The 12,050-nt window shown below is 39.6% G+C and overlaps 1 long non-coding RNA gene across 1 annotated transcript; it reads left to right on the forward strand.

Moving 5' to 3' along the window:
* The first annotated feature begins 218 nt into the window (after window positions 1-218).
* LOC128808961 (uncharacterized) lies at window positions 219-6,446 on the forward strand. Its single transcript, XR_008437584.1, has 2 exons — window positions 219-839; window positions 6,265-6,446. It is a non-coding gene; the product is annotated as an uncharacterized LOC128808961 (long non-coding RNA).
* The last annotated feature ends 5,604 nt before the right edge of the window (window positions 6,447-12,050 follow it).

Here is a 12,050-nt window from a genome sequence, read left to right on the forward strand (position 1 = left end):
GCCCCGCCGAGCGCTGCGGAGGGGGCGCCGGCCGAGCCCCGCTCCGGCGCGCCCCGGCCCCCGCCCAGCCCGCGGGGCGCAGCCTGCGGAGCGCTCCCGCCGCCCGGCCCGCTCCGCCCGGCCCGGCGGCAGCGCCCCCGCCCGGCCCCGCCGCGCGGCGCAGCCGCCGCCGCCGCCCCGCGCTCGGAGCGCGCTGCGCGCCCGGCCCCGCTCCGCGCTCCCTTCTCCTGCCCTCCCGCACCGGCCCGCCGAGGCAGCCGTGCGGACATCGCCGGCCCTGGCAGCAGCGCAGCGGCGGAGCCTTCTCAGCGCCAGCTGACGGTCCCCCCGGGAAGTCCTGGGAGGGCAACTTGAGATGCTCCTAGCGCGAACTCTCCTCTCTGCCCGCCCCGGTCTGTCACTGCCTGGAGGAAGGCAACCTCGTGCTTTGTCGGGGGTCTCCGAGGAGCACCTGTAAAACCCCTAAAAAACACTCCGGTGCTGGCCGTCCCAATCACCACACCCCAAGCGCTGAGCTCTCCCTCCCACCTCGTTGGCTGCCAAATCCCGTAACACTCGTTCCCAGATACATAACGCGCATAACGATGAGCAAACCGGTGCCAGGACAAAGGCCCGGCTCTCAGGACCTGGAGCTTAGAAGATGACACGGTGAGACTGAACATGTGAACTCCCAGTTCATTTACGAGTGCTGTGGCCTCGTAAGACAAAGAGACTTCCCCAGCCAGCCCTGAAAACAGCTGTGAAGCACCAACCTTCCAGATCTGGTCTGACATCCTTCCCTGGCGAGCAGTCCTTGCCACGCTAGCCCGAGCCCATCAGACACACCGGCAGCTACAGAGGTAACAGGACAGAGCAAATGTATTGACCAGTTTTGATCCTGCCTTACAGTTCAGCATTTTGCCTTGCTCAACTCTTCACAGAACAACAGGATACACCCCCAGTAACATGTCCCTAATATTACACATCACTTAAATATTAGTGGTTTGTAGGACTGGTCAGCTTCTGCAAACAGCATTCTTGACCCGAAATAGTGTTCAGCTGATGTGGGGTGAAAAAGGAATTACTGTTTGCCTATGAAGTATTTAGCCCCAAGATAAATCCCTTGGCTACAGCTACAACTGGACATCACATGCTTCTCCACCTCTTGCCAAAAATAACAAAGAATTTCTTTATTTACTTGCACAACTACACGTACTCTGCTATTTTTTCTCACTACTTGTTCCAGTATTTTCAACACGTGTCTGCTTGATTTTAACCTTTATTTAGGACCAATCCTTGTAATAAAGATTGTTAGGATGTGAAGTCAGAATTTGAATTAATTAATTGGAGAGGCCAGACATTGTACGGAAGTGCTGAAACCTAACATTGGATTTACTACCACAACACCACCAGTTTTCAGTCTTGTAAGTAATGAGCCATATAATTTAGGCCTGGGGAAGAAATAGGTGGGTGTGAATGGTAAATTATAGCACTCAAGAGCTGCTCATAACATCTATTGCTTACTAATTTTAGAAATATTAATCAAGCTCCTAAAAAATAACATCCTACAGAGTTATTTCTACACTTTTTATTAACATATAGACAGTAAATGTTGATAAACATTCTTGTTGATTACTTAACCATACAAATTATAAAATGGCTTCAAAAAAGCACATTAAATATATGCGGATTCAACCCATACTTGATCTGCAAATTTAAATTGGTGTATATCACCCCAAATTTTGGTCCACTGATGAGTCTCAACATAAGTTTTCCAGCTGTTTTTTTAGGACCTGTTTCTAGCAAATTTCTCATGTTTCACCATGCACCTTCTTACAGTTTGACAACCAAAACAATCCAAATACAGCTGTAAATTTGAATGATACCAATCCTCTGCTAACAGGCAAAATGATCAGTCCAGTGCTCCACGGATATATATGCACAATATTCACCAGCTTTCAGAAACAGATTTTAATTTAGACTTAGAAAAGAAGGGGTGACTTTGGGCTCATTAACCTCTCTCATCATACTGTTCTCTCACTGGAGTTTTGGGCTTGCTAAATGACAGCACCTCCTGAAACATCCTGGCACTGTCAGTTCTGTCCTCATGTTCCAGTTTTTGCTAATTAGATCAAGCTAGACTTCCACTCACCTTGCAACAGGAGTATCGCCAGCGTGTAATCAAACTCTCAAATCTCTTTGAAACTCCTTCAGTTGCTTTTGTGGAGCACAGCACCCCTCTGCAGATCCATTGTTTGTCCTTATTTCCTTACAAGCTCCCTCAAGAAGCTCCCTTCTTTGGGAGCTGTTTCAATTGAAGGTTTCCTCATCCACTGCAGCGTTGGGACTGAGGGCTGGCCACAGCCAGTGTGAGCTGGAGTGATGAACCTCCTCTGTCAGTGACTCCTAGGGATTACTTCGGCCACAAAATAGTTTTGAAGTGCCCACAAAGCACAGTAAAACAACATTAGATGTATCAGCGAGCTTTAAACACTCTGATGACCCTTTTTTATCACAGGTTAAATGTGACTGTGTCTGAGAAGCCCTCACATGACTTCTTTTTTTTTTGTCACCTGGAAAACAGCAAACACTTCCCTGTCCTAATTTTCTCTTGGCGGGTACATCTGTGCTGGTAGGCCAGGGAGGGGTTAATGTGGAAACTCCTGTTACACCTGTAAGTGCTGTGGACTCCTGATACCCTTTGGAGGGGAGGGTTTTGTTTCAAAGTGCTTAAGTAACTGAGTGGAAGGAGGCCCCGTGTCATTTAGATTCATTTATGAAGTTCAGCACTGAAACACCCCCCCCGCCGTGGGCTCCTGTTCCTCCTTGTCTCCAAGCCTTTGCAGAGGATAAGCACTGCTTAGGTGTGAGTGCTCTGAGTGGAAAAGAAAACCCAGAAGTTAGAAGATACTTCCAACAGATGTAATCTATTATGCAGCAAAAAGAAATGATCTGAGGACAAACACAGGCTAGAAGCTTTTGGCAGAACACCTACCAATGACATTCTGTGCTATTTTTGTTACCAAAATCCCAAGTGTAGATGCAGACTGAAAATGCTTTGGCTAGAACAATTTGTTTTACTCCTCAAACTGCTACAAGCTATATCATCAAAACACTTTTTACAGCCAGTGTGAGTTGTTCATAGCACCTTATGAGTTGCTTGTATCAGCTAGACTCTTAATTTTTGAACAAGCTTGAGTCCTGAATGAGGCTCTGCCATCAGAGGTAAGGACAGGAGGAGGCAAGACCACAGGGCTGTAATTCCATCCAGAAGGCTCAGAATGACACCAATAGCATAGATGCAATTGCATGGAACAGCAAGGCACGGTCCCAGTGCAAAGGGACAGAACTGGGCTCTCACAATTCTCCTGAGCAGTTGAATTTTCCCAGTGATGCCTCTCCAGTGCTGGCACTGGACATCCCATTCAGCAGATTCAGCTCTCCCAGCAGAAAAGGCTTTCCTTGGGTCAGGAAAACACTCAGTGACTGTCAGAGCTGACACAAAGAGGAAGGCAGAGTTTCTCCTTGGCACCTGGATGGGAGAGCTGAGTTTCCTGGGTAGAAATTATGAAATCCAAACAACCCAGAAGCTGCTTGGCAATTTTAATTTAGATTTAGTGTTGTTGTGATCCCTGCAGGTGTCCAGGCCTTCACAGGTGGAACAAGCAAAGATTCCACTTAAATTCCCCTTTTTTTAAAACTTGCAGGCCACAGTCTTTAGTCTTTCCCATTTAATAATTTGTTAAGCAGGGAGTTAATTCATGGATTCAACTTACAGGATTTGAAATTACAGTATTTACTGGTTTTCACATTGGCTGAAATATTTTATGCTTACAGTATTTATCCTTCCCAACCAGACATGAGACTGGACAAAATTCAATATTGTTTTTTTCCTCACAATTTCTTATCTAAAGCACTTTTAAACTGATTTTACTGTCACCTAAGTATGACTTGTATTATGAGAAACAAGCATTCGATATTCTGCATTTGGATCAAAATTTTTCCAGATCCAAATTCCTGTGGAAACATGTAAAAGGGTCAGAGTTAAGCTGATAAAAAGTGCTCTTTTAAAATACAAAAATTTAAATGTACACTTCCCACTGATTACTATCACATTCAGATAAACATGGTTCAAAGTTCCCCATCTCCCCTCCCCATAGATATGTCTGCTGGATATATCCAAAATCCAACCTTCTGTTGCTGGGTGTAAATGGAAAATTACTTCCAAATTTAAAGCAAACATACACTTTGCTCCTTTTGCAACAACTGGAAGGTCAGTTGGGAAGCACTGTGTTTCCTCCATTAAAAACACACAGATTTCTCTGTGCATTTTCTACTGAGAAATTTGCCAAAATAAGTACAAATTTCACCTTTTATTTCCACTTCATTTTTTGTATATTTAATGCAGGACTAAAAAAAAAAAAAAAATTGGACAGGGTGGAGTGGAGGTTGGTGAAAGTATTTGTTTATTGTTTGCTGTTTAACTTACAAATTCAACAGTCTGGCTCCTCTGGAAAGATTTAAAAGCTGCTAGGGGCAGAAAATGCTTTCCATGGGCTCCTGGTGATTTTGGGGCTTTGTGCCTGCTTGTGCCAATGTTCATTTCAGAAAGACATCACAGGTCCCTGTGCATCCCCCAAGGATGGGGCTTTTCCAAAGAAGAAAATCAGATTAAAGCATTCTTTAGATTACCTGTCTTTCTACTTGTTCCTTCCTCAGCCTTTAAAACCCAGCTCCAAGAAGCCTCCTGCACCATCCTGACATTGCTCTTTCAAATTCTGCCAGGTAATGGTGGAATTTTCTCTTAGGAAATAAATTTGCCTGGTATCTAAAGGTGACTAAAATGGTGATTCTTAGAAAATGTGAGAAGGAATCTAAAATCTTTTTGGTTATCACGTGGATAAAAGCTGGCTGACTTGAGATGAAATGCACTCCTCATCCAAACTAAAACAATAATCCCCTAATTTTTCACATCACAGAAAGGCAGAATAACTACACTGTAGAATCATTAAGATTGGAAAAGACTTCCAAGATCATCGAGTCCAACCTTTAATAGAAGAGTGATATTTATGTACAAGGCAAAAGAAAAAAAACTTAAGTAGAAAAATACAATGATTTTTTTCTTGAAATTACATAAATACCTACTAGTTCAATTTAGGTTTTACAGAACTTTTCTCTCTCTCTTTTTTTTTTTCAATTGTTTCTTTTCAACCTTCATGTCCTTTTCAGTGCCATATTTGTTGAAACAGCTAATTGGGACGACTATAATTTAAAAATATGGCACCCTGCTAATTGTCACAGATGATTTTGCTCAGGGACACTGTGAGATATTTATTTCTCTGCTTGTGTTCCTCTTACATCAATAGGTGAAGATTTGACAGATGCTTCATTGCTGTGCTTTAAACTATGCAAAGAACTTGTTCATATTCACGTATTTTCTTTAACAAAGAGTTAAAGAAACGCAATATTTTGTGGGGTGGTTGAAACATCTTTACTGGATCATGTAAATGCTAAGGTATCGTGGTATTGTATTTTTCAGAGTAAATTTTAATTTTCAGTCTGATTTTCCTCTCTGTTAGAGCCATAGGAGTGGATCATTCCTCACTCAGGTTCCATAGGAGATCCACAAGGAAAGGGTCTGTCTTCAGGAAATGTGTCACAATAATGTACATTTCTAGTCTGACACTGTAAATTTTCTTGCATTTTCTTTACTCTCTTCATGTAGTCATTAGCCTTTGTGGTGTTTGAGTGTCTTTCACATAAGTGTATTTAATAATTACATTTTTATGCTCACTCAAGCAGGAAAAGAATTAGAAGTGATTGTTAGGGTTAACGAATGTTAAACATGTAGAAAAATACAGATATGTTTCTATTTTTGAGGTGTTTGGCAAGGTCAAATATATTTTACGATATCTGACTATTATAACATAAAATAGAGAGAACCTGATATCATCTGAGAATGATAATATTCAAGGCAATCAACAAAAAATGAGATATTCCAGACCCAATTTAATGATAGCCAAACATTGGAAAAATGTTTACTTTACATAAAAGTTGAAAAAACACTGAAACACTTTTTCTGTGGAGGAGAAAAATTACCTTTTAAAATAAAAAGCATATTTAAAATTAAAATTCCAATGACTTTGGGCTAATTTTAAAAATCTTTGATAGCAAATATTGCCATTTTTTCCCTGTTGTTTTGCAATAAGCATCAATAAGCTCACGACATTTAGGAATATCCATAGGGTACCACCCACTAATACCACAATAATTTCATTTTTACAGGTGAGGAATGACTTCTGTCCTCAGTGACTGATACATTGCAAGATCAAGGGCTGCAGACAGATGAAGAGCACAAGAAATGCTCCAGCTGACCTCACTTTCCAAAACGCATCATTCCTTCAAATAAACGTCACTAAACACCAGCAGGCAGGCGAATGACAGAATTAAAACATAATCCTGCATTACTCCAGTGAGTTGGTGCTTATTAGCAGTAATGTCTACTGGCTGCAGGGAAAATGCTGACAGAAATAAAGATTTCTGGGGCTGTGCTTCTGCAGCGTATTCCAAAGTAAATAGTCTGGTTAGCTGGCTGCTGGGCCAGGCTGGTGTGGCAAAGAGAAGTTTTATCTTAATACAGAATGTGTCAGCCTCCCCCACGAGCTGCAGCACACAGGAGTGGAGCCTGCTGCAACTCTGGCAGGCACTGAATCACAGCCAAGCCTATTTTAGAATGAAATGGAAGATGACCTCCTTACCTGGGTCTCTCCAACCTCACTGTGAAAGCACTTGAGGACTGAGCCAGGGCTTTGCTATCAGCAGCTACAAACAAAACCCAAACTGCACAAAAAGCCCCTTTCTGTCACTGGTCTGTCTGTGGCACAAATCCCTCCTGAGAAGCAGTTTTACCCGAGTCCATGTGCACGTGGCTCAAAAATGTCCACCTGCACCCTCCCTTAACAGTTTAATACATCAGCAACTTCTCCATGGGCTTTCCTACCTTTTAAAAGCTGATATCCTTATTTCTCCCCTCCCCCACGAGACATCCTTAATGAAAAAGCAGTTAAAAATATCTTCTAAAGGTTTAAATTACCACATTAGAGACTCTCCTCCTAGAATGAACAACAGAAAAGGCACATTAATTAATTACGTGAGTTATGAAAACAGATCAAACCACTATAAAGAAAAAAAAAACATTTTCTTCTTTAGCAAAGAACATATTTTCCTATAAATGTGTTTATTCAGAGGTGCAAACGTTCCGGTAGAATTCTTACAAAAGTTACAAAACTTGTGCTTATTTTTTATTTTCCTGTTCCAAACCAGTAACAGCCCAAATCTGTTCCAAAGGAAAAGGTGATGCTCGGCAGTAATTTAATGAATTGTTTTGACCCAGTGAAATACACCGTGTCCCCTCCTGGTAATGAGACACTGGGCAGAAAGTGTCACATGGCAGGAACAATGGCAGCAGGCTGTCACTAGGGCCACAAAGCCCCATCACCTCTGAGCAATCTCTCCCCAGACAATGCAGGGGAAGATCAGGTAACACTTCTGAGCTAACTGCATGTGCACTTGGTGCTTTGACCTGTAGCATTTTCAGTTTATGTGCGTATTGATAATAAATTATTTTTAATTTTTATATATTTTTATACTTTATTTATTTATATATTTATATATTTCTGTTTCATATTTATTTAAATTTAAGTTTTATATTTATAAATATTTTATTTGCTTTTTTTTAACACCTCCTCGCTAGTTAGACGTAAAGCTCACGTTGTTTTCTGACTCACAGACAGTTTTGATTAAACAAATTTAATTTTAAAATGTTTTAGTGTAAATACACCAAAAATATCATGTTTACCCATGTGACATTTCAATTAGATTTTGTGTGAAGGTAGACAGGAAATCAGCTGGGTTTTATGGCTTTCTCATATTTTGATATATGTTTCTGCTACTGAAACAGGGAGTACAGCCTTACACATTTATATCCTGATGTTGAAAAAAATGGGATAAATAATAAAATAAAAGACATGGTCACAAATAAAAACATAGTCATAAATAAAAAAAAAAAAAGGTCATAAACATCATGTCATGCTCAACCCCAAAATGAACAGCAATGAGATACAACAGAGGACAGAACACAGAGCACAAAACACTGCCAATGCCCCGAGGAGACAGCAAAGAACTCAGCAAAGATCCCCAGGGCACCTCAGAGCCTGGCAGCAGCACTGCGATGATTTTGCTGGATTTTCCCTCGGAGAGGAGCACAAGGAATGGATGAATTGCCATCAGGACACAGAGGCACGAGGAAGGGCCCACGGCTCCAGTCTCAGATGCCACTTCAGCTGAAGGTCTCAAGGAAACTGGAGACCCTTCTATAACTAACTTCTTTTTGTCAATGCTACTTGTGACTTTAAAAAACACAGTTTCCACCGTTCTAATATGTGCACTGAACCTCCAGATCATTTTCATTTTTATTTTTCTCTTTTAATACAAACTGCATAGCTCAGAATAAGATAATGAAGTGGTTGGTACATGTTACATAAATAGTACATTTGTCAGGGATTGAAGTACTTCCATCCATACCTCTTGTGCCATATCTTACAAAGGAAATTTGTACACCTATTCCTGACAAAAACAATTGAATATGTCCAAATTACTTTATCCTTTTCCTACCTCAATGACAAAAAGCATCTGTATAGACTTCATTATTTTTCTATATGCATGCAATAAAATAATTTAAAAATAAAAAATACAGATCTGAGAGTACACACATTTTCGTGAAAAATATGCTTTATTAATCAATTTTATTTATTATTTAATTACATACGTGTGGGAGACTGTAATCAATAGTTCCTATTCTGGATAATCCTCAAAATGTGATAAAAAGTGCATCCTGTGAGGAAATGTATCACCTGCCACTTAAAAATACTTCACAAAAATACCAAGAAGCAGCTGAAGGTAATGGCTAAAAGGGCAAGTGTTAGGGCACAGACTGAAACACCTCGAAATTAAGGCATGAAAAAGAGCAAGAAAAAGCATTACTTAGTCAAGAGGGATGGGCTTTTCAAGCAGCCTGTGTGCAGAGGAGAAGCCACATCATTTCTTTTAAAACACTGATTGTGTTCTAAGGTGTTTATTTTTGAGCACTACTTTGTGTACACAGGTGCAGCCAGTTTTGTATCTCTTTTTATTCACTTGTTTATGACTTATGCTTAAGCAGAGATTCCAGACCAGGGAAAGGACGTGCACAGGTCTTGGGAAGCAGCATCCCAAAATGTGGAAGTGGTGTCATTACTTGGAGAAACCCAGGAGGAAATTACTGAATACTCAAGAAGAAAATTTGCACACTGAGTATTTTATTTATTTTCTTATGTATAAGATCAATGCTGGAATAATAGTAGAAGTTCCATTTATATTGAAATATCTTCCTGATGCTTCATGTGTTGTAACTACTTCATCAAAATCTTACAATGCTTATATTAAACTACTAATGAGCATTTAGGGGAAATACCCAAAATATCAGTATTGATTTTAATAGATATAGAGACAGCAGTATTTACAAAGTAGCCTAAATTATGGACCAGAATTTCATGGTCAGGAGTCCATAATATAATAAATATAAAGCATAAAGATGGCTTCCAAATGAAATCTTCCAGAGCTTGCTATCCAAGTATCAGACAAGAGACAACAGATGGATTCAGAGAGAAAAGAGGAGTGTACAAGTGAAGAGGAGACAACCTTGGCCAGCACTGTAGGGAGCATCATATCAGTGCACCAGCTGCCCACCTGCCTCAGGAGTCCTTATTTCCTGAAGGAAGAAATTTTGCCAGTGCCAGTTTTTATTCATTATTGTAGGACTGCCAACACATTTTTTCCTCCTGAAAGGCAAAAAAAGTGTGTGTTGTGTAAAGCCCAATAAATATAATGCAAGTCCCACTGAAATCTTCAAAAAGTACATCAGTAGCACGAGTGGGATCAAGATATTTTCCATTTCTTCAAGTACTGTTTAGACATGTATTCATCCGCCCTCAAAAGCGAGCCCTTGGAGATGACAATTGAATGAGAAAAGTATTAAAAAAAACCCAAACAAACCTGGGTTGTTAGTGTGGTTCCACTCATCATTACATCCCATCATAAAGACATGGAAATCAGCTTTTTATAGCCCAGCATGATGACAGCTATTTGACTCCTGAACTTAAAAGCAGTATAAATATTTTTGGTTCAACACATGAGATGTAACAATCAGACATCAACTGTTCTTTACCATTTAAATGCATTTCTTCAGGAGAAGCAAATTCATGTATTATAGCAGAAACTAATAACTATTTCACAGCAGGGTATGAGTAGCTTCTCATTCATTTTTTATTAAATAGTTGTATCTGTTACATGTGTGAAAGATTGCTTTAGCTGCTTTATATGAGGCTTTTAAGGCAGAATAGCATTCCACTCAGCAGACAATACTGAAAAGCTCTAGTTTAATTCAATAATTAACTTCCCTGTGTTTCATTTCCAAGCACAAAATATTACCTTTAGTTAAAAACACAATAGGAAATTGCCTAGTTATCTTGTTCTTTAACAATGCATTTCTTAGTGTAAGGCACTTAAAACTAATTTAATCACTGTCTCTAGCTTTTGCACTAAGTTTATGAGCTGCTTAACTCATGTCCCTTAAGTTAAACTTTATACCTAAGAAAAAAGTGCATCTCCTGGCTTTATTTCTGATCAGTGCTGGAGTATCTTGATGGCAACAACCTGGGCATTTATCCTTTCCCCCTTTCATTTCAGTGAGTGTTATCTCTTATTTCCCACAGTAGCCTCCAAAATGCCTTCTGCTCCAGCAGACTCGGTTCTGTCACTTCTAATATCATTTGCATTTATGTTATTTACAACAACTTTACGTTGCCTTTTGTACCTTATTACACTCACTAAGTGACTGTGGAATCAAACTTCCTCATTAAAACATCTTTGGCAAAGCCCCTTTCTGAATCCTAATTTTCATTTAGTTTCTATTCAGAGTATAATTTTTAAAGCTCGATGTTTATTAGACAAACAATAATGGAGTTGTGAGGCCTCCAAAGTGATTTATTTTTGAGACCTCTTTCTAACCTTTTAATTTAAATCTTAATTTGGAATTAGTTTAACATGAAAAAGTGAGATCTATTTTTCACTCTAATCCTAAATCAATATTAGCTCAGAAAATTATTCTGTCTGAGCCAGAGAGCATATATTATACCATTAAAAGTAACATTTTGCAGGGAATATTACTAATGCCTAAAAATAATTCATTTCCACCAATCAGAAAGAGAAATACATGGGGTTTTTTGCACTCTCTCCATAATCCTTTTCTGTATTACTATTCTTGCTTAATTGCTGCTAATGAGTATGTAAAATAAGATGGATAACACATCCCCTAAAATGTTTGCCTTGACACGTGTAGAAAGGTTCTTCTACCTCAGACACACCAAGACAGCCCACAGAAGGAATTGAGATGAAGTACATTGGAAGAAAATCATAATTTAACTTCAACAGTTTGATTACATTGAAAAATGTTGACATTATTTATTGCAAAATAATTACCAGACATCTACAAAATTACAAGATATCTACAAAATCATTACATTTTCATGAAATCTTCCAATTGAGTCAAATTAGTCTTTTTTATAGAGATCCAGGTTTAATCAGTATTTCCCAGAAAAGAATGGTTAACACTGCGAAATTGTTGAACTTAATCTAGATATTAATCCAAATAAAACTCACTGAATATTTTGTTTTTTAAGAAAACCTTGCAAATATAATCCCATCCTGGCACTGGGAATACGCAATTATTGCAAATTGTGTGGTTTGGTTTAAATTTTTTTTTTTTTTTTTAAGTTGCTAAGCTGTTTCCTTTTCCACTGATCATCACTCCCTTATTTTTAAAGCTCTTGAGATGAGTTTGTCTCGTGAGGCCCCTGGGACATCCCTGCAGAATTTCCTCTCCCTGATGCAGAGCTAAACCACCCATGGATGTGTCCACAGCAGCTGTGGTGTCACTTCATGCCCCTGATGGTCCCAGGGACACGGGGCAGGAC

The sequence above is a fragment of the Vidua macroura genome, chromosome 6, assembly GCF_024509145.1.
Source record: "Vidua macroura isolate BioBank_ID:100142 chromosome 6, ASM2450914v1, whole genome shotgun sequence".
In the NCBI taxonomy this organism is placed as follows: domain Eukaryota; kingdom Metazoa; phylum Chordata; class Aves; order Passeriformes; family Viduidae; genus Vidua; species Vidua macroura.